At 41.0% G+C, this 27,857-nt stretch overlaps 2 long non-coding RNA genes across 45 annotated transcripts in view; one reads left to right on the forward strand and one right to left on the reverse strand.

The window, feature by feature from the left end:
- The window catches only part of LOC114022500, a 67,645-nt gene extending 43,678 nt beyond the window's left edge, over positions 1-23,967 (reverse strand). For 10 of the 11 annotated variants that reach the window (XR_006286719.1, XR_005224461.2, XR_006286712.1 and 7 more), the window contains exons 1-2: positions 23,778-23,919; positions 12,305-12,501 (exon numbers count right to left, since the gene is read on the reverse strand). This is a non-coding gene — a long non-coding RNA (uncharacterized LOC114022500). Of the gene's footprint in view, positions 1-12,304; positions 12,502-23,777 lie in introns of all 11 variants that reach the window. The other variant, XR_006286718.1, reaches the window with a different exon arrangement.
- The window catches only part of LOC114022498, a 138,052-nt gene that overhangs the window by 19,574 nt on the left and 90,621 nt on the right, over positions 1-27,857 (forward strand). For all 34 annotated transcript variants that reach the window (XR_006286679.1, XR_005224449.2, XR_005224452.2 and 31 more), the window contains 2 exons: positions 2,819-2,901; positions 5,359-5,404. This is a non-coding gene — a long non-coding RNA (uncharacterized LOC114022498). The remainder of the gene's footprint in view (positions 1-2,818; positions 2,902-5,358; positions 5,405-27,857) is intronic.

Genomic DNA, 27,857 nt, shown 5'->3' on the forward strand with positions numbered 1-27,857 from the left:
GAAATGTCAATGGGACTACTCATCAAGTAAGGCACTACTCAGTATCAGTATGGGTGACAGAAAAAAAACAGGGCCAAATCTTTAGCTGGTGACTTCACTGGAACTGTGTCAATTTACACTTGTTGAGGATATTGTCCATATAGTTTTAACAAAAGATTTTTAATGCAGTCTTTCAACCATATATTGCTCTCTCTTTAGATAATTTCCATATGTGTTGTTAACCATGGTGGAATGGATCTACTGTGACTAATTTTAACCAAAAATTACCACTAATACAAGAAATTGCCACACTAGTCACTGATTTAAAGAGAGATTCTAAGGCTCTGCTGCTTCCCATTTCTCAAGAGTAATGCGATTTTCTTAGTCACTCAGAGTGTCAAAGCAACTGCTTTTTTAATAAAAGGAGTACTTGTGGCACCTTAGAGACTAACCAATTTATTTGAGCATGAGCTTTCGTGAGCTACAGCTCACTTCATCGGATGCATACAAATATTGTGCTGGAAACGGCCCAACTTGATGATCACTTTAGATAAGCTATTACCAGCAGGAGAGTGGGGTGGGAGGAGGTATTGTTTCATGGTCTCTGTGCATATAATGTCTTCTGCAGTTTCCACAGCATGCATCCGATGAAGTGAGCTGTAGCTCACAAAAGCTCATGCTCAAATAAATTGGTTAGTCTCTAAGGTGCCACAAGTACTCTTTTTCTTTTTGCGAATACAGACTAACACGGCTGTTACTCTGAAACCTGCTTTTTTAATGGGTACCAGTACCATATGCTGGCCTGCTATTATTATAGTGTTAATAATTTGCAGCCAGCATAAATGAAATTCTCAGCCATACCTCCAATTTTCTAAGAAGTCAATATTACATTCTGTTACTTTAGACATGAGACGGCCATCCTTAATGACAACATTTTTCATATCCAAAATGTGTATGTATAACAGAAAAGTTCTGTACTTGTGCAAATTCTCTCTTAGATTTTTAAGATGCCTGTCCCAGTAATAGCTCACCACCAAATAATTAAAATTGTCTAAAGAACGTTGGGGTTGGATAACAAGATATAAAATATCCACTTCAGAAAATCTGAGCAAAAAGTTCTTTTACTATCATTTCTAGAATGAAGACTAATGCTATATCACATGTTTTGTTACATCTAAAACACTATGACATTTTTCATGGATTTTGTATTCTCTTCATATTAGGTTTTATAATTCTATAAAAGCCTCTGAATTACAAGCTGGTTAGGCAAGCAATGCATTATACTTCTGTGCAGAAGAATGAAGTCTCAATCTTCTTAGCATATGCGCAATGCGCCTCTGGTGGCATATGACCAGGATTCATCACATCAAATTTGGTCAGCTGGTTGGATCATTAGCTTCCCCTGCTTGCACAGGGTACTGACCAGGAGTGTAATGTGAATGCTGATCCATGTCCCCCAGTCTCTTAGTGATTGAATGGACATAAAATTCATTAGAATACCACATTCTGCTCTATCTCTTCAAAAGAGTAGTTCTCACAGAAAATACTCATATCAACAGCAAAGAAAAAGATCTTCCACCTTCCAAATCAGAAATTATGTCTCTCAACCTGGGAGGAGAGACAGACATGTAACCCTCCAAGTTGTCAAGTATGCGAAAGACAGGCTTCAAGGAAGAGGGTAGCTAAAGCTCAGAGAAAAGGGGAAAGCAGAAAAACAAGATGATAAAAAAAAATCAGAAAAGAACAGAGGAGAAACAGAAAAAATAAAGAGAAAATAGAGACAGTGGCAAATGTGCCAGGGCGCCTAACAATCACTGCAAGGAAAATGCTAACAAATAAACTACAGACAGTAATTCTTGAGTACAGGAATGAGAGCTATATGCCAAAACATGTTGGAATCATGTTTTACTAAAGGGGGAAATGGGAACAGGGAATGGGGATAAGGAAATTGGAATCACGTTTTGCTAAAAGGGGAAATGGGAACAGGGAATGGGGCTGGGGAAATTAGAATCATGTTTGGCTAAGGGCAGGAATGGGAACAAGGACACAGGTGTAAGGCTCTGTGGTGTCAGAGCTGGGAAGGAGGATACTAAGGAAGGAAACTGGAATCATGCTTGCTGGAAGTTCACCCCAATAAACATCGAATTGTTTGCACCTTTGGACTTCGGGTATTGTTGCTCTCTGTTGATGCGAGAAGGACCAGGGAAGTAAGTGGGTGAAGGAATAAGCCCCCAAACATGATTCCAAAACATGATGCCAAAACCTAATATCACACTAAATGCTGTTGCCGAATCTGTGCCATTATAATTAAGATTGTTTTATTCTTTCTACAATAGAACCTCTCACACCTCAATACAGTACTTCCTTTCCCATTACTTTTAAAATATTCTTTTAACTTTGTTGTGAATATTTCCCTTAAGCTGAAATTTGTACAAGACATTAGCCTAGAATTTAATTTTCTGTGAAAAAAAATTAAGAAAATCTATGTGGCTGTTTTGGAGTGCTAAAACTGTAGTAAAAAAACCCCTAAAATTTGTTTCTAAACACTTAGGTTTCACAAAACTCACAGTCACATTTTCTAAAAGATTTTTGGGCCTGATCATCTCAAATTAGGACTAGCAGGCTGCTGACATATATTATTTTTAAAAGTGAAATTAAAATGTTTAATTTAAATACATGAGATATTGCACAAATGGATATTTTTGAATATATAAAGACTTTGAGTTTTAAGCACAAACTCAGCATGCATGTGTGCCACTAGTATTTGAGTATTCTAAATTGCATTTTAGTCCTTCAACTAAATGTTGATCTTGGTATATATATTTTGGTGATTGGATAGATGTTTTCTCCTGAGGAAAAAAAAAGGAGGAAGAGCCTGTCCTGGATGTCTGAGGGAGGAATAAACGTAGAGCTTAAGAAAAAGTAAGTTAAACTAGTTATTATCCCTTGAGTGTGTAATAATAATTTCTCTTCTAAATTGCAAGTTTTTAATTATCTATATTTATTCTTAACAATAAAGCAGTGAATGAATATCTTGGGTATTCCACAAAATGAAAGTGAAGGGGTAATTGTTCTGCCATGATGCTTCCATAGGTGTACTATGGAAAAGTAAGCCTCACAAGGTCATATCACTAACTGAATAATTTTTTATCTAAATGTAATGAATTACTTGCAGTTCAGTAGTTATTTGCTGATCAACATCACAATGTCTGACTTAAAACAAAATAATTTGAGAAATAGCATATTTGCAGCTATCTTATTCCGAGCAGAGAAAATGTACTGCACTTATTTGCATCTAATTCTATGCAGTTTGTACTACAGAGCAGTTTGTATTACTGTACATTACTTGTGTTTACTATGCTGAAGTGCACAGGAGCATTCAGTGAACCAAAACAAGTTTATCCTAGTCAGTGGAAAGGCACTAAATAGTAAGAAACCAGTAAGTCTGAAATGATGAATTATTTTCTGCATAATATTAAATATATTTATAGCAAGACAAACCTAAGCTTGTCCTTGTTGGGTTTCTGTATTCTGTAACATGAAAAGAGAGTTTATTTTACCTCTGTATTTGGCACTGGTGAGAACACTGCTGGAATAGTGTGTCTAGTTTTGGAGTCCACAATTCAAGAAGGATGTTGATAAACTGGAGAGGCTTCAGAGAAGAAGCTCGAGAATGATTAAAAGATTTGAAAACATGCCTTATCGCAATAGACTCAAGGAGCTCAATCTATTTAGCGTAATCAAAGACGATTAAGGGGTGACCTCATTACAATCTGTAAGAACCTACAAGGGGAACAAATATTTGATAATGGGCTCTTCAAGTCTATTAGAGAAAGGTATAATATGATCCAATGGCTGGAAGTTGAAGCTAGACAAACTCAGACTGGAAATAAAGCATAATTTTTTTAACAGTGAGGGTAATTAACCATTGAAACAATTTACCAAGGGTTGTGGCAGATTCTCCATCACTAGCAATTTTTTCATCAAGATTGGATGTTTTTATAAAAGACATGTTCTGTGAATTATTTTGGGGAAGTTCTATGGCCTGTGTTATACAGAAATCAGATTAGATGATCACAATAGTCCTCTCTCCATCCTTGCAACTCCTCCACAAGGGCCAGACAGAAAAGCAGACACTGCACTTGGGGTAAAAGGGGCTGAAGATACTAGCACCCCTGGCAGTGCAAATCACCCAAAGGGGGATGGGAAGGAAGCAAGGCAACAGTCCCACCATCTAGCACTGGCTGGCACTCTATGGCGCTGGCAGAGCTACCATATGTCAGCCAAGGAAATCTGGGAGGCACTATGACTCCTGAGGCACAATCCCTGAGAGGCCTGGTCTACACCTAAAATTTAGGTCAATCTAGCTACATTACTCAAGGATCTGAAAAGTTAATTAAGACAACCTAAGCCACAGGGTACACATCTCCAGGTCGACAGAAGAACTCTGCCCCACCCCTGAAGGCAGACCAGTACGTTACACATTGAATCATACATACACAATGGTCCTTAGTGAGTGAGACAAAAGTATGTGCAATCAGCCTGGTTTACATATCAAATTAAAACAGGACCATCCTGTCAGATCCAATGTATTTTAAAAGATATATTCAAAACCTAAATATTGGACTACCTAGACAATGGTTTTACACTGAAGACTTTACATAACCTTAAGAATTACAGCCTTATAAAAACAGGAGAAAAAAGAGCAAGTGTACAACTTTCTAATGCAACAAGAAGAGTAAAACAACATGCACAATTTACCTTCTTGGTTCTTATGGTGCATCTGCACCAGCTCTGGCCCTTCAGCATATATTAACACAGCTTAGGGGTTGCTCTACATTACGCCAACAGCCTATGGTCTTTTTAGAACAAGTCAATTGTGAACTGGCATAATGATTGTGTGCTCTATCCCACCCATTTGCACCCCTATGTCACTGTGTGGGGGGGGCAGTTAGCACAGGAATTAAATACTCCATTTTACATCACCTGGGGGCTCCTGAGCTACACCAGAAAAATTCTGAGCTGGCCAGTTAGAACCAGATTCCTGAACAGTGCAGTGGATGAAACAGAAGAAAAGAATCTGGGCCTGTATTTCTAGGTTTAAAAATAAGCAAGTTTAAGCACTTTGGCTTATAAGGAAAAAGAACATAGTTCTATTTGCAGTTTCCACAGAAAGATGTTTGTTGCATCAGTTAAAAAGAGTATGTAGTTTACCCTGAATATTTAATCTGTTACTTATCATCAAATCCATTTAATTTAATATACCGTTTGTAATTGAACCAAGCATGTAAACTAGAAGGGTAACAGATTAAGTTATTTTTACTATCTTAATATTTTATCCTTTTTAATTCTTCCCCCCCCCCTTTTTTTTTTTGACAGTTTTGTGGATGAAATTTTCACACAGTTGTTTTTCCAGTACTGAAAGGTAAGTTAACTCTAATTATATTCTCTACAGTTATATTTGGTTATGTATAGTCCAGCTAGGACTTGTGATCAGACCTGGGATTTTTCATACTGTATTTTGTTGTCAAAAGGAAGCATCTTTACAGAGTCCCTATTTTTTTTAACACGTTACTCAAAGACCACTGAATTATTATTTTTAATGTTAATATTCTCTTATTACTGGACAAATTCATATTACAAAATTTTAAAGCTTTGAAAATAAGGCTCAGTAATGGAACAACGCTTTATGCTATAATAACCTTAGAAAGTAGGATGGAATCCCACTCCTATAAAAGGATCTGCCCACAGAACAAAATATACAATGATCTTTGCAGGACTGACCCTATATTAACATCTCTGATACTTTACTTTTATAACAGAATATTTGTACAAGAAATACAAGTCCACTTCTCTCCTTCATCAGCCACTTTTTGAAGCCACAGTAGTCAATCCCAAATGATTTATGTCTTTAAATACTTTATAAGCAGCTCATTACATAATAACAACTCTTTTATATTAAATAAAAATAGCAAAGAGTTAAGACAAAAACTTGAATATAATTATATGGTATACCCTTTTCTCTAACAAATCACAGACAATAAAAACAACCTGTTTCTAGTGATGGGAATTCTCAGTTACTGGCCTTTATGATCACAAAATCTACCTTTAAAAGATCTTTTAAAAAGTGACACAGTAACTGTCATTTTATAAATAATATTAATGTTTGGTGCAATACCAACATGATTATATAATTTATTGAATTTATGACTGTACTGTACTATTTAGGCTCACTGAGTACATACAGTACATTTGATCAAGCATTCTAACTTGATACTGTTCAGTAAGCATGAGCCTCTAGGGCAGAGGTGGGCAAACTATGGCCTGCAGGCCACATCCGGCTCGCGGGACCGTCCTGCCCGGCCCCTGAGCTCCCAGCCAGGAAGGCTAGCCCCTGGCCCCTCCCCCGCTATTCCCTCCTCCCCCGCAGCCTGAGCATGCACTCTGGCCCACCGCTCTTGCTGGGCAGCGCGGCAGCGTGGTTGGCTCCGGCATGGTAAGGGGGCGGGGAGCAGGGGGTCCCGGGGCGGCAGTCAGGGGACAGGGAGCGGTTGCATGGGTCAGAGGTTCTGGGGGGGCAGTCAGGGAGCGGGGGGTTGGACGGGTTGGGGGTTCTGGAGGGGGCAGTCAGGGGACAGGCAGCAGGGGGTGGTTGGATGGGGGGGAGGTTTTGGGGGGGTCAGGGGACGGGGAACGGGGGGGCTGGATAGGGCGTGGGAGTCCCAGGGGGCCTGTCAGGGGTCGGGGGTGTGGATAGGGGTTGGGGCAGTCAGGGTACAGGGAGCAGGGGGGGTTAGATGGGGGTGGGGTCCCAGGGGGCAGCTAGGGGCGGGGGTCCCAGGAGGGGGCAGTTAGGAGACAAGGAGCTGGGGGGTTGGATGGGTCAGGGATTCTGGGGGCGGGGGCAGTGGGAGGGGAAGATAGGGGGCAGGGGCCAGGCTGTTTGGGGAGGCACAGCCTTCCCTACCCGGCCCTCTATATAGTTTTGCAACTCCGATGTGGCCCTCGGGCCAAAAAGTTTGCCCACCCCCGCTCTAGAGTATTTAAGGTTAACATGACATCTGACAAGCAATAACAGTAGATTCAATTTTTAGAGACTAATACTGGATACACAACTTACAGCTTTAAGTTATTCCAGGGAAAATCTACCCAGCAAAGGAATGGCAGAATACAGTTGCCCACAAAAGTTTACAGACTGTGAGCAGAAAATGGAAAATGTACTTCTGTGTTTTATTATTACTTGTGTTCTTTCAATTTTATTTATTGTAATATCAGGTCTTAAAGGACACATATAAATTAACCATTTAATTGAAATTATAAAGAAGTCATGTAAGTGGGTATCTGACTTTAGTCATCCATATAGGTTTATAAAGAGAAAGTAAAAACAAAAAAGATAAACTAATATATAACACAAGCCCCCAATCCTACGAAGGGATCCATGTGAAACGATATTCTACTTGTATGGATTCTCTAAAGGATGGGAGCCTAAAAAATATACTCTTCAGCTATTTATTAAGGCAACCAGATCACAAAATACACCATACTTTATCACAAAGAAAACAAATTATCACATACTTTAAGGTATGCTGTGTAATATATAAAGAGAGGAAATGAGAAAAAATAATATGTCATCCTAGGCAAGAAGAGCTCAGCTGTAACTTAAGAAACAAAATAATATCTTATTTTCAAGAAAAGTATGTTTGAAAAAAATAACCCAAAAGTTTTGAGTAGTTAAATGCCTATCTGCCAACATCTGACATATATAATATGTCTATATATTGTCAATATATATATATATATATATATATATAATATATTGTCAATATGTCAATATAGCTATATGAGGAGAAAAATGAGGATACACCTTTTAGCTCCAGGAAATATGCTGGACTAGAAGATTTTTTTGATGGAAGAATGGAAAAATGATAAATATTTATTAAAAATAAATAAATAAAGGATTATCCCTACTAAGGCTCAATTTCAGGAAAGGACATAACATGCTGAACATACATGCTCAACTTTGACATCAGTGGGACTTAAGCATGTGCTTAAAATTAAGCACATTCTTAAATGTTTTGCTGAATTAGATCCTAAATAGGAAAGGTTAGCATGTAGGAGGAATATGGAAATGACAAAAAAAACCCACAAGGCTTTCTGTTGCTAAAGAATAGAGGTAGGAAACCTATCACTGTAAGAGAGAAAATGAAAAAAGTTATATTGAAAAAGCTGAAGAAAAATATGAAGAGCACAGCTTGGAAAACTGCAAAAGAGCAGATAACAGATTTTTCAACACAAAAACAATATTTTTCAATATGAAAACATGTACAAATGTTCATTTTCCCCTTATGTGCATAAAAATACACAAATAAGAAATATGAAACAAGAATGTTTAGCGAGAAAGGGAATGCACTAACTTCCCAAATTTTTTTAACCTTCTTTACAATTGCCATTGTTTACATTTTATCAAACTTTGTTTTCAGGAATTTGTTTAAACTCCATATAATGTGCTAGACTCTAATCTAAGATTCCAAGAAAACAGATTTTTGTAAAGATAAACAACAATTAATACCAATTATAATAACACCCATAATATATTAATCATTCCTTAATATATCTGATAACACAAATAACTCAAATTACTACCAACACATAGATGTGTGATACCTTGTTTTGGAAAAGGAAGATTTCCCAACATTAATGGCATGTAGAAATAAAGTATGGGAAATCCTTCCCACAGAAAAAATTAGACAGCTACATCAGCATCAAATAGTTTTTAATGCATGCTTACCATTTGTGGAATTTGAACAAAATAAATATACAGATAATGATAAGAGGTTGACCAAATAGAAATTGGTCTTTTAAAGGGAACAGGTGCAGGTTATTATTAAGATCTGTTAGTACTTGCATAGACAATTCATGTATGTTAATAATGACAAAATTAAAAGTTTTAAAAAATAAATCATTTATTTAAAATCTATAGTATGGCAACATGAACTCTAATATACATTCACAAGCCTGATAAATGTTTTCAGCAAGTGGAGCTGAGATGTTTTATCTCTTGATTCCTGGGTGGTCAGGGTTAGAAAAACTTACCAGACACCTGACGGTCAGAAAACTAAACCTACTAGTCAAGAGGTAGATATGAAAGATAAGAATGTTGGGACCCCACCCCTGAGGTTTAGGGGCAATGTCCTGGTAAGAATGCCAGCTCCTCTGCCATCAGCTGCTAGGAAAAATGAGGGTACTGAGATGTCTACTAGAATGCTATTCCTGGACTATGTTTGGAGACTCTTTATCTTTTATACTAATAACTAGTTAGTAGGCATCTTATAAATTTGAAGTTCCACCCTCACGTAACTGCTGAAAAGGATAAAAAACATTCTATCTCCTCTCTCACCCACTAGAACATTCTGGCTACTACCAGGGTATTTAGGTCTCCTCTACTACTCTATGCCTCCCCAAGTCATCTGGTTGCTGTGAAAGGTTCCCAGCCTCCACTTTCAGGTCCTCTTCCCCTGTAAATAATTTCAGTGTCTGCTTCAGCTCACAATGTTCGAAGACAGCAGCAGAAAACTGAAATTTCTGGCAGTTTCACCTCTGCCTACAGGTAGGGTGACCAGATGTCCCGATTTTATAGGGACAGTCCCGATTTTGAGGGCTTTTTCTTATATAGGCACCTATTACCCCCCAACCCCTGTCCCGATTTTTTACACTCACTATATGGTCACCCTACCTACAGGTTTCTGAATAGGAATGTGAAACTGATTAGACTTTCACTAATACTGCTGCTTTTGACAAATCTACAAGCAGAAGCAGAGGCACTAAAACTATCTGCAGACTCAGGAAGGTGACACTACAGTTCACATTTGGTCGGAAAGTTTATCTTTGTAACAATAAGGGCCATAAACTTAATTTATTTTTAAATGAAAATTTTGATTCTGCAGAAATTAGTGGTTTAGATGCTCACACTTGCTCAGGTAAGCCTGCCATTTGCCCAGGGCAAGTTGATTTTCCAAACTCTGTATATGACTATCCTTTGTGCATCTAACACAGCACTGCCCAAAATGGTGTGGAGTGTGTGACTTTGTGCATCCTGCTAGTAACAACTGTGTCTGCCACATTAAGGAGCACCCAATGATACAGCACATCAGTGCCCAACTGCAACATGTGACTATGGTGGCACAGTAATGTAGTGCCAGCTACTAGTAAGTAGGAGCTAATTTATCCTTTCTGGTAGATTGTACCATCTGTTTTTCTTTCTTTTACCAGTATTTCTACTTTTACTTTCTTCTGGTTCTCTTGATTTCTTCCTTTTTCTCTGGCTTTCTTCAACTCACTTTCACTTCCCCATTACTGCTCCTGTCACATACCTACTTTCCCTCCTTCTCTGTTCTTTGCAGGGGGAGAACTTGTGTTGCGTTCACACACACTTTCTTTAGACCTTTCCCCCCCTTCTCTGCCATCATTCACAAATAATACAGAACCTTCTTCTCCTAGGGCAGCAACCTCCTGATCGGCCCCTTGTGGCCAGCAGAGGCTCTGCCATGGCCTGCTTCTGGTTTCCCTCTTCATGGCCCCTTAAGACTTCCACACAGTCTTTCTCACGGCTAACACCCCCCTCCTACTGGGGTTTGTTAAATAATAGAGACAGTTCAAAACAGTCCTCAAGGTCCTCAAAATAAAATCCATTACCACAACCCAAAAGTTCACTTAGCTCAGGCTCTTCTACCACACAAGGAGCTCTTCTCCTTCTCCAGTCTGCTCTTCACAAAGCTGCCACTCCTGGCCTACCCTAGTGGAAGCTCAGCCTTCTGGATTTGGCTTTCTCCTCCTGTCAGCATTTCCCCAGTTCCTACAGAGAAGGGAGCATATATACTGCTCTCCTTCAGAGAGCTCCTTGCAATTGGCTGAGAAAGAGGGGACTCTGCCCCATCCTACACTACAGAGCTCCTGCTCCTGGGCCCTTAAAGGGACAGTGTCATGGGTTTCTCGCCCCCATCCAACTACTAATTCCCCAGAACCACTTCCTCTCGTCCAGCTTCTGCCATTTCCTGAGACTTTGTTTATTCCAGTGTTCCTAGAACAGGGTTTTCTGGCCTTCCTCTAAGCTTAAAGGGCCAGTATACTCCATTACACTTCTGATTCCAATACTCTGTCACTTTCTCTCCCTTCACTGATTGAATGGGACCTCTTTCAAAACATTCTGCTGGCTGTCTGAATAGCAGAAGGGAAATAAAGAATATCAGCATAGATGTGCAGTGTTACAATATCACCACAGTTACACAGGGAGAACTCCCATACAGAGTTTCTGATCATTTAAACATAAAAGCAGGAGTCTTGGTAGTGATTGTACCCACAATTGCAGGGAGAGCACTTCCTCTGCAATCCAGGTAAAGGTATTTGTAATCACTCTATGTGAACACAGTGGCACATGACATTGTAAGTATTATTATTATTTAAGCACTAAGAGTGTGATGGACACAATAAAAGATATAATTCCTGCTCCAGGGAGTTTACAGTTTACTGAGCATATCTGATGGAATTCACTCAGAATTCCAGATCAGTTTAGTTTATTTAAACCAACTTTCACAAAGATACATAGTGCAAGTGCACATTTATTAACATTCCTATATGCAAACCAACAGAAAATAATTACATTAGTAAATTTTGATACCGTAGCTACACAAATACTAGTGTAATCAGTTTTTACAGAATTTTCTCTCGATTTCAGAAAGATTGAGAGAGATAGAGAGTGTGTGTCTAGAAGGAGAAATAGATTTAATATTTATGAAAAGTGAAAAGAGAAACAAATTCATATTTCCATATCTAGAAGCAATACTACTGTATCCCACATTTAGATGATAAATTATCCAGTGAATAATGAGATCCCTGGTAGATATGCTGTATATGTTTTTTAACAATAAACTAAATGAGGATTTCTTGGATACATAACTCAAATTTCCCAATTCACATTTTTACCCATAGTCCTTTTTTTAATATTGACATATCAATAACTAGTGGAAAATTCAACAATTTCAGTGTATGTAGAGTAAAATTTTCTGATCTTGTGACTCAATATCCACAAAATCTTAGTGCCATTAAGAAGGACATGTTTTGACAAAAGTAATATATAATTTGCCTAACGTACTGCCAAGAAAACATAATTAGAAAGGTATGTATAAATGAAATTAACCCCAAAGTCACAACTTTTTTTAGCACAATGTTAAAACTACTCTAAGCAAAATATTTTAATGTTTTAGTATTCTTATTTCATACCCTTTGGCACATAAAAGAAAAGAGATCTGGGGAAAAAAACAAGACTTACATTATCTCGGTAAGAAGGCTCCGGAATTCACCCTGAGGAGTCACACTAGGGCCCCAATCATGCAACTAACTTCTCACAGGTAGAACCCAGCCCCAGTGTGGCGCCTCATTGACTTCAATAGGGTCCAACTCACAGAGAGTCAACTGCAGTATCTGGGCTATTGTGGAAAGGACAATAATGAAAGCTCCTTCACACACCTGCAAAAATAGGTACGGAGATAAAAAAAATTAATTATTAATGTGCTCTTGTGTCTTCTCACAGTCTAAGTGTAGTATTTATGATTTTTTTTCATTTGCATGTAGTTTTATTATTTGTTTTTTACTTAAATCCTTTTTTTAAACATTGGTTTGAAAAAAATCTTTAGGACGTGTACACTAACTGATATAATATTCATTAACATCCAGGGAGCTTTTACTGTTATATGGTACAAATATATATTTAGACATATTTTAACACATTTTTAAATCATTAATGACTCCAGTTTCTTTGGTTTATTGTGCAAATACCTATTTAGGTTCTGAGCCTGGAAGCTGAACTATGCAGGCAGATCCCTGAGCCAGTCCAGAGTCCCAAAGAAGTCAATGGGCTGGCGCAGGGACCTGACTGTATCAAGCAGCTTCCAAGATCAGGGCCTTAGAAAATATGTAATAAAAATTGTCATGAAAATCAGTTTAGCACTAGCCACTTTTTAAAGTTAAATTTGTTGGCCTTTTTAAACAACAATTCTTATGAAAACAGAGTATTGTTGATTATTTGCTAAAATTAAGCTTTTAAATCAAAGATGTTTAAGATACAGGAAGTGCAAAAAGTCATTTTAAACAAATAAACATCTCTCATTCCCTGTTCACACAGAACTTACATTCAGGTTTTTTTTTTAAAAGAACACTTCTAGGTTGAGTCCATTCAGGGAAATGTCAACAGTGATCATGTTTTTATATAGAAACTACAAACTCTTTAAAAACAGGTTTGTAATGGACACGATGAAATAACATTTAACTGGTGACTCTAGACAAGGGACACTGTCAATGCCCATGATGAGTCTAGCCTTCAAATTTGACACACTCCTAGAAACTTGCAGAGGGAAAGGTGTCTCCCATTTTTAAACATGCACACAGGTACAGAAGTAACTAGAGAACTAGTTCTCAAAAACAAAGGCTACATGACTTAAGAAACCAGCTCATAAACTAGAAGTAAATATAAATACATTCATAATATAAACACAATTCTGTTGGAATCAGAGATACCATACTATCTATCTGTTTCTCTGCTGGCTCTATTCTTGTGAGCAGACAAAAAATTGAACTCACAAGAATCCTGTGTTCTACAGAGATCAGAGTCCAAAGTTATCAACATTTTCTATCCCCTGACATCTCTCCTGTGAGTGAGCAGTGAAGCAGATAAAATGTGTGCCCACTTTCACAATCCCAACAAATCCAGTGTCCAGGGTTTAGGGCAGTTTGGCTCCTATATGGGACTTGAAGACTTGAAACTCTAGTTTTGGCAGGTAGATAGGTTTTCAGTTGGTGCAGGAAGGCAAATAAATAAAATTAAAATCTGCATTTCAGGGAGCATGTGCCAAATTTGAGACCAATCGCCTTAATAGTGAAAAGTATTTTTTAATTCAGTAACATGTTATATGCAGAGCCCTGGGTATTCTGTGATTCCATGGCTGAAGAATTCACCCCTTTCCGCAGAATTGTACTGCAGAATCTAAACTTTCATTTAAAAAAACTGTGGGTGAAATCTTGGCCTTATTTCTAATCCTTATGGTTGTTGAGACAGCTTCCAAAGCATCAAATGAACGTAAACTGATGCAATGTTTCCTGCCTGAATCTGTGAAGAACCTGAAACAATAGCTCTGAGAGGCGTGATGTGCCCTATTCCTTGCAGTCAGAGCCCCTTGGATTCTATGATTCTGCAAACACAGAATTTGACATTTTCCCAAGATGGCATGGAATTTGGTATATTGTTGCAGACAGCCACCCAAAATTCTGTTGTCTGTCTCACTGCTCTGCTGCTTGCAGTTACCTCTTGCTCTCCATCTTTCCCTAAAAGAAGAGATTAAGTGGATAATAGTGCATGCTTCCTACACTGTTCCATGGAGCTAGGCAGCGGAGTGTGTCCAAGAGCTGAAGTCTAGCTTGCAGTTCAGTGAGTGGAGAGAGCCAAAAGTATAGCTTGGTGAGCTTGACAGCTAGAGAACAGTATAGCAGTCAAGGCCTAGGGAGCCAGGTAGATGAGACACTTGAAGCTGGCCACAAACCCTCCTTCTCTGACAGGGATGAAAAGAAGGTGGTTCTAAACCAGGCTGCTAAGAAAATATCATGGGAGTCAATGCCTAGAATTGGAGTTGGGCCATCTGAAAATCCTAGCAAAAAAATCCATCCTCAAAAATAATTGTAAAAAAATGATTATCAATCAATTTTACGTCAATTAGTGTTTTCAGTGATGAGCCACCCATGTGTGTGTTTGTGGTATGACAGCGGGATTAGAGTGAAAGTATTACATACTGATAGAATACATTAATCTAGAGCATTCGGGTTGTTTCCACAGAATTTGGTCCTTCTGTGCCGCAGAGTCACTACACTTTTTTCAGTTGGTGCCAATTTTATATGTCCCTTCATGAAGGTGCAAAATAATAGAAGTGCAGTTCAGATTACCTTTTTTTAATATTCACCAAGACTGCAATTAAGAGGCAACAGGCCTATAGAATGCACTGCACTTCACCCCTTTCTCTGTAACTTCCTGCTTCTCTTCCACTCCCACTTAGCCTCTCCCCAGACCTAAAAAAGGTTCAGCGATACACTTTCATTCAATGAAATATTTTCAGTGTGCACTAACTTTTTAAGAAGACAATGGATATTAAACAACCACCAGAAATTCCTGTCATTGCCTAGAACTAGCATTTAATTCTCTGTTATGTGAAATAACTTTTTATATCTTTTATGTCCTGCTTCACCCTCTTACAGGTTACACATGCATTGATATTCTTTTCCTCACTATTCTGCTGTAGCTGAACATTTTTGGCATGTGTTTCTTTAGCAGAAGAGACAGAGCTGAAATCAAAAGGTTCTATGGCAGTTAGATTTAGGCAACCAGTGAAAAAGGCACCAACTGAAAAAAGTGTAGTGACAGCCACAAAACTCCCATAAAGGGAAGAAAGGCAGGGGATAGTCAGTGAGGAAAAGTTAATAGGAAGCTGAGCGAAAGAGGAAAGGTTAGTAGGAAACAGGGTGTGTGAGAAGTGTAAGAGAAGTGAAAGTGTCTTAAAGGGAGAAAAGGGGATGGAACAAAAAAAGAAACAAAGGCCCTAATTCAGCAAAGCATTTGGAGTAGAATTTTCAAAAGCACTGACCTAACTCTGCTCCCACTGAAGTGAAAGATAGAGGTTAATTCTGAGAGCTTTTGAAAAGCCCACCCTTAAGCATGTGCTTAACTTTAAGCACATAAGTAATTCCACCCCTGTGCTTAAGTCCCACTGAAGCCAATTGGACTTGACCACAGGCTTAAGTGCTTTGCTGAAGCTGGATGTGATTACTTGTGTGCTTAAAATTATGCACATATTTAAGAGTTTTGCTGAATCTGGTCTCATGAAAACCAGAGAAAAAGTGACTGAGAAAGAAAAAAGAAACAAACTGTGAAATCCACATTAAAAAATAAAAAATAAATGAGTTCCTGGTTATTTCTTTATGCTCTGAGCATAAAGGTTGGATTACTGCCTGGTCTCTCTTTGGTTTAAATATAAAAATAAAAACTTGTTTTTAATACAATGAATATATTGTAACACAGCAATTACCTCTGGCGAAAGATAATTAATTCAGTGAGTGATACCATTAATACTAAAGTAATTATTGACACAGGGTTGCAGCCTTAACTATTAAGGGGACTCACAGTCCTCTATTCCTGCTTGCACTTGCACTTCCAAAACAGATTGTGTAATTAGCTGGGAGAGGGTTAATCTTTCCAATATTACTATCTCTATGGTAACAGGACCACAGAGATAGAAGGAGCTGTGGAAATCATGAAAGCAGCCAAGAAGGCGGTGCTCTCCATTACTTCTCACTCTATGATACTGCTACCATAGTGAAAGAGAAGACACAGAGACACCATCTCATAAGTATACCAAAAATCATCTGGAACACTGTCAGCATGCCACAGGTTACTTGTTATCTCTGTCCATCACCTGGAACCTATGGACCACATTTTGCGTACCACTGTTTAAAACTGTTCTCTACCAACAAGACAAGGAAAAAAGAACATCTTTATGTAATCATTAAATTATATTCCAAAAAAATCCTGAAATTTATCACACTGCTCCTTATTTTTCAGCCTCTGGTCATCATTTTCACACCTTTCCTAATCAATTTAAAACTGTGGAATAGTACCAGGTTTACTGCTGGAGGCATGCTGTTCTGGAGCAGTGCAAACAAATGGATGAAATATTCTGAAACATATCCATAAAACTGAAAAAATAGGCTTTATATTAATTTTTAAAATAAATAAATAAAACCCGTAAATAAATAAAAATAATATTCTTAAAATAAATGCAAAAATACAAAAGACCTACATTTAAATCTCAATATTTTACAAAGAATATTAATGGGGAGAGTGAAGGATTAACTCTCAAATTCTATTCCTACTCTGCCTCTTTCTTATGATCTTGGGCAATTCACTTAATCTTTCTATGTTTTGTTTTACCCATCAGTAAAATAGGTATAATAAAATAATACTTTGCACTTCACAGAGATATTGTGAGGCTTAATAAAAGTTGATGCATGCTGTGAGGTCCTACAGGCCGCATACCAGAAATGAGAAATTGGAGAAGCAATTGAACAACCTAAATTAAGCCAGGATTGGAGGAAACAGATTAGGTAGCAAAAAAGCAAATAAGTAAATGCTAGACAAAGAGTTTATGTTATAGGTGCCCAATCCTGCATTAATATCAGTGGCATTCCATTCAGATGCAGGAATTCACCCATACAGAATTCAAGGCTCCAATGCTTCGAACACTTGCACTTATGTTCAACTTTATTCATGTGACTCATTCTATTGATGAGACTATTCATGGGGAAAGTTAAGCACATGCATAAATGTCTGCAGGATCAGGGTCTAAAGTTGGTATTAAGGGACTTATCTACAGAAGTTATTGTATCAATGACAATTATTTTTGCAAAGCCATGGACAACTGAAGAGGTAACAAAAGACTGAGAAAAACAATTACGATATCTGTTTTCAAAAAATGAAAGAAGTATGGCCCTGGTGATTACCATTCTGTACATCTGTGGTGCCCAAACTTTTCCTGTCATGGCCCCCTTACCAGTAATGGAATGAGTCTGTGCTCCCCCTCCATTACTGCACAATTGGCTCAGCAGAGGAGACTGGGCTGAAGGTGGAGCTGGGGGCAGAACTGGGGATGGGGGAGTAGCTAGGGCTAGAGGCAGAGCTGGTGTGGGGATGGAGAAGGAATGTGGGCAGAGCTAGGCTGGGGCCAGAACTGGGCTGGGGGTGGAGCGGAGCTGTGGCTGGGCCAGAGCTGCGCAGGGGGCGGAGCGGACCTGGGTGGCACTGTGGGGCTGGCCTGGGCCCTGCCACACACACCCCAAATGTTTGGGGGCATGCCCCATAGTTTGGAGACCACTGCAGGGGTGCCAGAACAGGGGAGGGCCAGGAGGCCATGGTCCCATCACTATTTACCGGCCGTAAGGGTGAGCAATGGTGAGACGGGGCAGAGAGGAATGAGCCGGGGGCAGGGTTTTGAGGGGAAGAGGCGATGCAAGAGTGGGGCCTTGGGGGAAAGCATCAGCACAGGGGCTAGACCACTGCTATACATCTAAGTTCTATCACTGCTAAAATAAAACATCCTGTGAAAGAACTGAATAGTCATGGAGAATAAACTACTTTTTCACCATTAAATGTTTTCCCTTCAGTTCAGGGTTGAAGCTCATTGGCAGGGCACCGTGAAGAAGTTTGCTGTGCCACTGCCCCCTGAAACTTATCTATGGATAAATATAGGGCTTCAGTTTCAGCAGTTGCCAAACTGGCACGTTTCAGGAGTGCTAAATTAATAACAAAAACATTAAAACAGCAAGTGTATTGATATTTAAAAACCAGCAACATTTGGACAGGTTTATCGATGTGCTACTGTGAAATCAAAGCTCAATAACATCTCACTTCTTTACTTAGCCCCAGCAAAGGAGGATGTGCTTCATTACTCTTTGGGGGCCTGGTAGCTATTTCAGGATCAATGTCAGGTGTTTAGAATGAAATATAGTATATCCAGCCTTTCTTGCCCATAAGGCTCATACTTATCTTAAGAGAATCATGACAGTAGGAAGACTTAAAAGTTAAATTGAGGGTTGGCTATTCAGAGTTCAGAGGCGGGGAAGGGTAAAAATGTGCTACAATTTTTTTTGACAAAATATTTGTAAGAAGGTCTACAAAACAGATGTACTTCTCAGTTCTGCAAATACTTTTTACTTGGTGTACTGTGTATTATCAGGAGAAGTTCCAATGAGTACATCTACACTGGCGAATTTAGGACCTTTAATTCACCAACACTGCAACACTACCAGTAAACAATAGTAGATGTGGTATACCAACGTCTTGTCTACACTACAGCCTCTATCACTGCTATCACAAGTGAAGCTGCAACTGTGAAGAGTTACGGGTCCTAAATTTGCCAAGATAAGCTGAAGACTGGATGGCTATTGTAGAAAGTAGAGGAGGGGTGGTAAGAGGACTAGAAGAACACGCAGCAAGTTAACGCTACTAGACTGGTCAGCCTGAAATTTCCACAGATATTATCAAACCTGAAGGAGGGCTGGTACGAAAGTAAATCTGGAGAGAGACATAGAGGAATTTGCATGGAGGCTGGAGGTCTAGTGTGGAAGAGAGTTTTAGCACTCCTGGGGGAATTCTGTGCCACTGTGCATGTGCAGAATGCATGTCCCCCACAGATTTCTTTGCTTCCCTGCAGAAAAATGACTTTCTGACAGGGATGCAAAGTGAATCTGCAAGAGCAGTCACATATCCCTCCCTAGCAATGCAGGTACAGCATTTCAGGCACCCAAAGTAGCCAGCGGAAAGGTAAATCACTGCAGGACTGGGGACACCCCAGCCAGTGGTTCCTACCCTGAGCCAGGATCAGCTGCTAGTCCCGGCTGGGCTGGAGGCAGGAGGGGATGGGACTTCCTCTTCTGCTGCAAGGAGTGGCTGGGACTGTGTCAGACACCTCCCCCAGCTCTGGGAAGCTCAGCATCCTCCCCTGCTTCCCGGCTTCATCCACCCAACCCCCATGCATCCAGACCTCCCATACCCTGACACCCCTACCAAGCCTCACCTGGTAATCCAGAACCCCCCTAGACCTCCATACCTGAATCCCACCCCACTGAACCTCAACCCCTGCATCTGGAGCCCCCCTGCACCCATACCGCCTGCCTCCGGACCATCCTTGCACCCAGACCACCCCCCACTGAGCTCCCTGCACTCAAACCCCCACCCTGATGCTCCACCCCCTGCACCACCCTGAGTCCCCACATCCAGACCCCCATGCCACTGACCCCCAACTAGCTGCACCCAGACCCCCACCCCACCAAGCGCCACTCCCCCAGCACCCAGACCCCCCTCCTGAGACCCCACACCCAGACCCGTCTGCTGAGCCCCAACCACCTTCACCTGGAAGCCCCTGCAGAGTCCCATTGCCTCTGCACCTGGAACCCACCCCCCCAACGAACCTCTGTGCATCTAGACTCCCACACACACCTAGAACCCCCACTGAGCTGCCTGCACCCAGACTGTCCCATACAGAATCCTCTCACCCCACACCTGGATTCCTCCACACTGAGCCCCTCCACACTTGGATCCTGCCTGGTTGAGCATGCCTGCCCCACACCTGGTATGCCTGGCGCAGTGGGGCAGGGCCCAGGGTGTTTCTGGGGCAGGACCAGGCCTTGTGCTGTGTCAGGTTCGGGTGCAGCCTGACCACTGAGTCCATGTTCCAGGGATGGGGGTGCTGCAAGGTGATCTCCCACCTTCGTGCAGCCAATGGCCTGTGCTCCCCACTGTCATGCTGGAGCCTCTGCATTTATTTATTGACAAATAAAACTTGCAGAATTTTGCAGAATTTTTAAATATTGTGTACAGAATTTTTAATTTTTTGGCACAGAATTTTTAAATTTTTGGCACAGATTGCCCTCAGGAGTAGATCAGATAGAGATACAAGCTGGGCAAGGCACGGCTCAAATTGGGCAGGAGGGAAATCCCCCAAGCTCCACCCACAACCCAAATTCTGCCCATTTGGGATACCAAAATGAGATGCCACTCACAATAGATTGCACAGGTGTTCAAATCTGATCATACATGTTCTGCTGGGCTGCTCAGGCTTGGCACCCTTCAGTGGGATTTGGATACACCCACTGGATTATTAAGATACAGGAACAATAGACAAGTGTCTAAGGCCCTGGCTCCAAGTGTTGCGTGATAATGACAGAATCTCGATGTTCATTACAAACAAAAGTCTCTAACCTTCATGGTTGTGAAAAAAATCTTAAAAACACGAGCCAAGGTTAATTGATGCAATAATGTGCATCTGAGTCTGCAGACAGCATCCAGCAAAGGCAGCCATTATAGCCACAGAGGAAGCTGCTTGACCTGACATTCACCATCCATAGCAGACCAAGCGCCTGCTGATCTGGGGGGACCTGGCCTGGTCAAGGTGAGAATTTGGGGATTGGCTGTCCCTTGGCAGCTCAGAGACACCCCACCCCACCCCCGGCTCTGTTCTTCCCTCTGACCTTTAGCTTCACTGGTCAAATTGAGGGGTGGAAAGTGGTGATACTCTCCCAAATGCCTCCCACTTGTGACATCAGAATGGACATCACTCACTGTAAATTGCACAGATCTTCATAATATGATCATCCCTTTCCTTTTTTATGCTGTGATCAGCAGTTAAGTAGTTAACAATTTTGATATTTAAATCATTGTAATTGTACAATATTTGACTCAATACCCCATTGAGATCAATCGAAGTAGTTAAGAAATCAAGACATCATCCATTGGTTTCTATTTGTGCAGATCTGTTCAGTTATAAGTAATAATGAGAATAACTTTTTTTAATGTAAGTTTCACTGGTTAGCTTAGATTTGAGATATAGTGAGATACTAGTGAATGATTGTATTTCTAAGTGTCTTGGAGATCTAAATGCTTGTTAGAGAGAGCCAAAAAAATCCAAAGAGAGCAAAATTTCAGGAAGTGTTTATTTTTTTAAAGTTTCAAATGGAAGTTTCTGCCTTTATATGAAATAATCTAGAAAATTCAAGTAGGATGTTAGTCTATGGCCCTGATTTTGCAAAAACTTATACAGAAAGTATATGATTACTAAAGTCAATGGGACTACTAACAGTGCATAACGTTAGCTATGTGCCTAATATCTTTACAGGATAGGGGCCTAAGTGTGTTAAGTATGGAGTCTAAATCTAAGGGCAATGTTTAGATATTAGGGGATACAAAATCTCACTTTAGCTACAATCTTGGTGAAACCTTAACTATGAAGTTTTGATTGACAACATCATAATTCACACTACAGACCAGAACAATTACAACCTGTTGTGTAGGCTGTCCGATCTCCATGGTACACGTTTTCCTTATATACTGTTTTTGCATTATAGTTAAAAAATGATTATTCATAGAAAAATGATGTCTAGAATGTTTTGACTATGAATCAGTGTGTATAAACTAAACACATACAGTATAGATAGTACTATAGTTTTTCTTTCACTGCTTTCATTGAAAATGAAATTTTTGATACTTTATCAGTTCAAAGGTCATTTTTTTGAAAGTTTGATTTTCACTAATCTTTTAGTAAATTAAGGTAAAATATATATGTATCTTTACTGCTATGAAGTGATTAATTATTTTTGAACACAATTTAAAATAGCTAAACTTTACAAGATGAAGTTTTTCAGGCAGCTAGTGCTTATTGCGAACTTGTTTCAAAGATAATTTGAGGGAAAGGATATAAAAATTTAAAAATCACTTTTGCAATATATTATATAACATTTCCACTAATTTGAAGGACACTGTAATAAATTAAACACAGAATATCAATGTATGCAATGTTGTTGTAGTCATGTTGGTCCCAGGATATCAGAGAGACAACGTAGGTGAGGTAATATCTTTTATTGGGCCAACTTCTGTTGGTGAAAGAGACAAGCTTTCGAGCTTACACAGAGCTCTTCTTCAGGTCTCTCTACATAATGGTAATGTGAGTTATGTGATTATTTATGTGTTATTTTTGCACTGCCATTTCACTGTGAAGTTTCAGAACTGCATCGTTTTGACCATACAGCTCTAGAAGTGTGCAGTGAAATCAATAGAAATATTAGGCCCTCAGCTTACAAACCTTTATACCTGTGAATAGTTTTGCTGAGCTTAATGGACTCACTCACATACATGAAGGGAAAGATTTTCAAAGATTATAAAAGTCAATGGGAGTATGGCACCTAACTCCCATTTGTGCCTTTTTGAAAATCTGCCCCAAAGTTAGGTATGTAAACAAGTGTTTGCAGGATCAGGGCCTTGTTTACTTAATCTTTTTTCTTAAGAAAAGAAAAGAAGTTACATGAAATATCTTACAATAATTTTACATTAAGGTTATAATTTTAGGCCCGGCCCCTGACGCTGCAAGCTACTCTGCACTGGTGCAATGGATGGGTTCTGTTCAAGCACAGGGGTCCCTCAGAGGAGATGGTCCTTAAGCAGTTAAAAGCCAAGTGTAGTATAGTGGTTTGAACAGGGGACTAAAAGTCAAGCCTGACTTCTTATCCTTCTGCCTCCACAGCCCTGAGTAAGTCACAACCTCCATCTCAGTTTCCCCATCTGTAAAATGGGGATAGTGATACACCAAACTAGCAGGTGGGTTACCATGATTAGTCAATGTTTATGAAGTGGCTTGATGATGAAAGAGTCTATATACATTGTTAAGCCTTGTTAAATGCCAAAGCTAACACTTTCAAAGGAAATCTTCATTTGCCAACACTGAAGGTAGGCAGTCTGTCCAGTGGCTAGTTATATACTCTGTGCCCAACGGTGCCCTCAGACGGGCCCACACAGCTGCAGTCCACTTCAGGGAGAGCTGCCTAGCTGCGTCTGGGGGCAGAATCGGGCGCTGATGTAAACTGACTTGTGGGAGCTGCTGTGGCCGAGGCAGAATCGGGCCCCTCAGGCTACAGCTGTGCCATGGGGGAGAGTTAGTCTGAGCGCCTCAAACTTCTGCGTGGCCTGACTGGGGGGTGGGGGGTGAGGGGGGGGTCGGGCTGTAACGCGAGCGCTGCACTGGCAATGGGCTTGGGGATGGACTGGGTTATTATCGGGTGCGCTTAAGTTTCTCGATGTTGCTCTCCTCCCCTCCCCCCTTTTCCTCTCTCTGAGTCTCCCTCCCCCTCCCCCCCTGTCTCGACCCCCTCCTCCCCTTTACCTTGACAAGTCCATGGGGCTGATGGTGAATGACTGTCTCTCTCCCCAGGGTCTGGGGCTCTGGGTGACATTCCCCCCTCCCCCCCCCATGAGTGGCGGTTGGGTTGCTAGTGCGGGCGCGCGCGCTAGCGGGGAGGGGGAGGGGTGCTATTGACAGCAGCGCCGTGTCCGTAGCGCTGCCTCAGCGCGAGCGGCTCTCCCCCTCGCTCCCCCCTCCCATTCCCGGCATGCCCTAGGGCAGCGGGGCTGGCTCTAACGAATTTGAATGAAGAGCCCTGCGCTTTCGGCGCCATTTTCGAGTGATGCCCGATTGCATCGCTGCCGTGGGGGAGCCGGAGCTGGCGGGGCCGCTGGGCTGGGCGCAGACCGCCGCCAAAAATACCCGCGGCCCGAGGAGGCGCCCGCACAGGCGGTAAGAGCCGGAGGGAGCGGCCGCGGGGGGACGGTGTTGTCCGGTTAACGGGGTCGACCCGTGTCCCGCCTCTGGGAAAAATCCCCCCGAAGCCCTGTCGGGGAGCGAGCGGTGGGGATCCCGGCCCCAGAGGCAGCCGTGGGGTGAGCAGGGCGGCGGTCGCGGCGTCCCCTCAGCGTCTCTGTCACTGTCAGTCTCCAGCCTGGGAGGATCGGGGCCCGAAGCGGCCGCCTCTCTCAGGTAGCCCCCGCCCCAGGGCGACTGAAGGGAGCATCTCCCGGGCAGAGACCCTGTCTGCGATAGCGCTCGTGCTCCCCCTCCCCCGCCCGCCCGCTTTCCGGAGCGACTCAGCCCCAAGCAGAGATGCGCAGGGAAGTTAGAGGCAGGCTGGGGACCCGGAGCACCCCGAGCGCAGGGCGCCTTCCCAGCTCCCGTTGGGCGCCCCTCGGCCGCGGCGTGACATGACAGGCTGTGTTCCCCGTGGCCGTGGGCGTTGCGGGGCACACGGGAGCGTGCTCGGGATACAGCGATTGCCGGTTCCCCTGTTCTGCAGCAGCCAGCAGGGCTCCCCGCTCCCAGCCTCCCTCTTGCCTCCCGCCCCCCCCTCCTCCCCGGGTTTGTAACCTGGATTAGGGCCCCCCGAATAGCCCCTTCGCCCCCCCCCTCCTCCCCGGCTCCTTTCGATGAAGGCAGGTTGACTCCTCTGTCTCGGAGCTCTCTCAGCCTCGCACTTTTTCAGATCATAATTTCCCGTGTCACGATCTCGAAGCCGCCTTTAGCAGAGACCTGGGTGACGGTTGTGCGGCCGCACGCTATCGCATTTATCATCTCCGTCCCTTTGGCTAATAACGAAGGACCAACGCGCTTTTAATCGTATATTGCCGTGGCTAATTGTTTTTAACATTTACACGCGAGTTTCCCGAGCTCAAAGGGAAAACGTAATTTGGGGCCGTTTGAATCGTACCAGTTATTTGTAGATGCTTTTCGCCTTCTCCTCCTCCATCCCCCCAAAATGAGTAAATATCGTCCCCATAGACAGCGTAGCCTAATACTGTGATTAGAAGTGGCCATTCACCATCTCTTCTCCGCCTACTAAATTCTCCGTCTCTGTCACCCGGGTCGCTATTTGTCATTGGCTTAGCTGTTTTTTTGGTGGCTGTTTCTATGTCAGTTCTCGGTGGGCAGCAGTTCTCGGTCTCCCCTAGGTTATGAGTATTTGTGCTTATGGTGATATGTAATGGGCTCACTCTCGCAGTGTATGTGATGAGCGATTACCCCGCTGCATACACATAATATGTGACACTCTGTGCCTTTTCCTCCACGACGCTATTTAACCCTCTCGGGACTGGTTTTGGCGTGGGCGCTCACGCTTCATAGTTGCGCACACACAAGAAAGACATCTTTTTTGTTGCAGCAGTTACTTGGTGGGAGTGAGTGGGGGATAATAATATACAGGGGGCAGATAAGCTAACATACAGCACTGCAAGCTCAGAAACAGGCAGACCATCTGGCTCCTTCCCAGATATAATTTCTAGCGCTACTTTTATTCTTCTGCCTACTTCCCTATTCGCTTTCGGCTGACAGAACCTTTCTCAGATGCAGGAAAACGTATGAATATTTCCCCGAATCCTGCTAGCTCTTAGGGCACCACTCTGCTTTCCTTGTGCACCCAGAACTCCCACTGAATCCCTGGGAGTGTTGGGTGCGCAGTGAATTCAGGATCGGGCCCTCATTTATGTGCCACTTCAGAAAATACTGGACCGAGTATACGGTCCCCCTGATTGGCTGCATGAACGCATTACTGGGGCTTGAAGGTTGGACTGGGTCATAGGATTTCTCCGCTTCTCTCGCTCTGCCCCCCCGCGCGCATCTATCCACTCTGGTTAACGACAGGAGTGTGTGCGTTTTACTTAGCACCCTCTGCACCGAAAATAATGAGTTAACAGAGTAACGTAGGAGGAGGGACGTACAGAAGAGTTGGGGTGCAGAAGTGCTGTACAAAGGATTTCTATGTACATGGCTGAAGGCTTGTAGCCTTAAAGTGAAATACAAAACTTAGCATGTTAGCTGGATTCAAGGTATTTTCTGTGTAAGGCAGAAATACAATAGTTTAAGAACACATTCTTATTGTGAACCCTGGGGTTTTCTCGGTTTTTAAATCCAGTATACAAATCAGACTATTCAGTCTATTTATTCAGCTACAGTTACTCTCAGTTTGTCCCTAGTTTATCATTAAATCCTCATAGCTAGAAATTTAAATTTAATCTGTTCAATTGTGATGCTAATAATACCTTATTACATTTTAGCATTTATTTCTTTGGAGGTATATGATTACTACTTAACTGTTTTAAGAAACATTTTTAATACTTTGTGTGGGAATGTGCACAAAGCTGTTTCTTTGTAGCTGAGTGTATACTTTTTAAAATATCAGTATTTGAACAGATTTACACTATTCAGCACTGGAAGTAAAATTTATAAACACTGACTTTCACTTTCAAGGAAATAACTGTCCTGACTCATAGTTAATTTAGAAAACAAAACAGGTAAGTATTGTACAGGTGCGTATGTTTTATTTCTCTGACATTCAAGTACAAAGCATACATATTATGCTTTGTTATAGTCTTCTATAATTAAAATATTTGTACTTATTAGATATTTAACTACATCAAACAATGATTTCTTTTTAGCTTAATTTTTATTTCAGAACTTTACCATTTCCATTTTTTATAATGATATAAAAGTGGGTGTGGCTAAAAAGAAAGCAGTAGGCAATCTGATATCATTATACAGTGCACATTTATGTAATTTATATAGGTTTCCTGATACTTGATTTACTCATTTGATGTATTTGAGAAATTCACTTAGTTTAAATTGAACCTCATAAGACTGCTTGCATTTTTCACCTTAGTTAAAATGTCAAACATTAACTGAGGTTTACTTGGCCTTAGAAAAGATTAATTTGATATTTCCTCTAAATATATTTGTAGCTCTAATAAACATGTATTTACACTAGACCCATAAATGAAAGTTATAGTTATGTACTTGTGATCCGATTATTGCTTATAATTTTGTCATGAAACATAATTAGTATCCTCTTCATAAATTTCTTTCTATTAAGCCTGTTCAGTTATTTTGGCTCTCAGAAAAACTTTTCAAATAGGCTACAGTTGTCCTGTTAAAAGCTAGAGTTGCACTGAAACTTCCCAAGAGTTACAGGGTGTTTTTGGTTTTGTTTTTCATTTGATTGTTTTTTGCAAGTGTAAATCTACTGAAGATTGAAGAAACTTTTTTTAATAAATAAAAATTTATTTCCTAGTAATTTTGAATTACGTGGGTAGCTTTTACTGATATTGTGTTGTATTGTATTGGAAATGTATTGTAGCAACATTTTAAGATAGAATATTTTAGTTAGCTAGATATTAAAGTTAGAATATACCATCTGTCCTTTTTTTTTCTTTTTTTCTTTTTTTCTTTTTTTTTTTTTTTAGCTTAATAGAATCAAGACTTCTTACTGTTCCATGTGAAATACAAAGCTATAGAGGAAAACTTATTTCTAAACTTAATAGTTTTAATTTCCTTAAGTTAACTGTTACTTTCTGTATCAGAATTTGTAGTTAAATATTGCTTGAACTGTATACACGGTACCTGCCTATAGGTACACTCCGAAGG

The sequence above is a fragment of the Chelonia mydas genome, chromosome 1 (assembly GCF_015237465.2).
Source record: "Chelonia mydas isolate rCheMyd1 chromosome 1, rCheMyd1.pri.v2, whole genome shotgun sequence".
Lineage (NCBI taxonomy): Eukaryota > Metazoa > Chordata > Testudines > Cheloniidae > Chelonia > Chelonia mydas.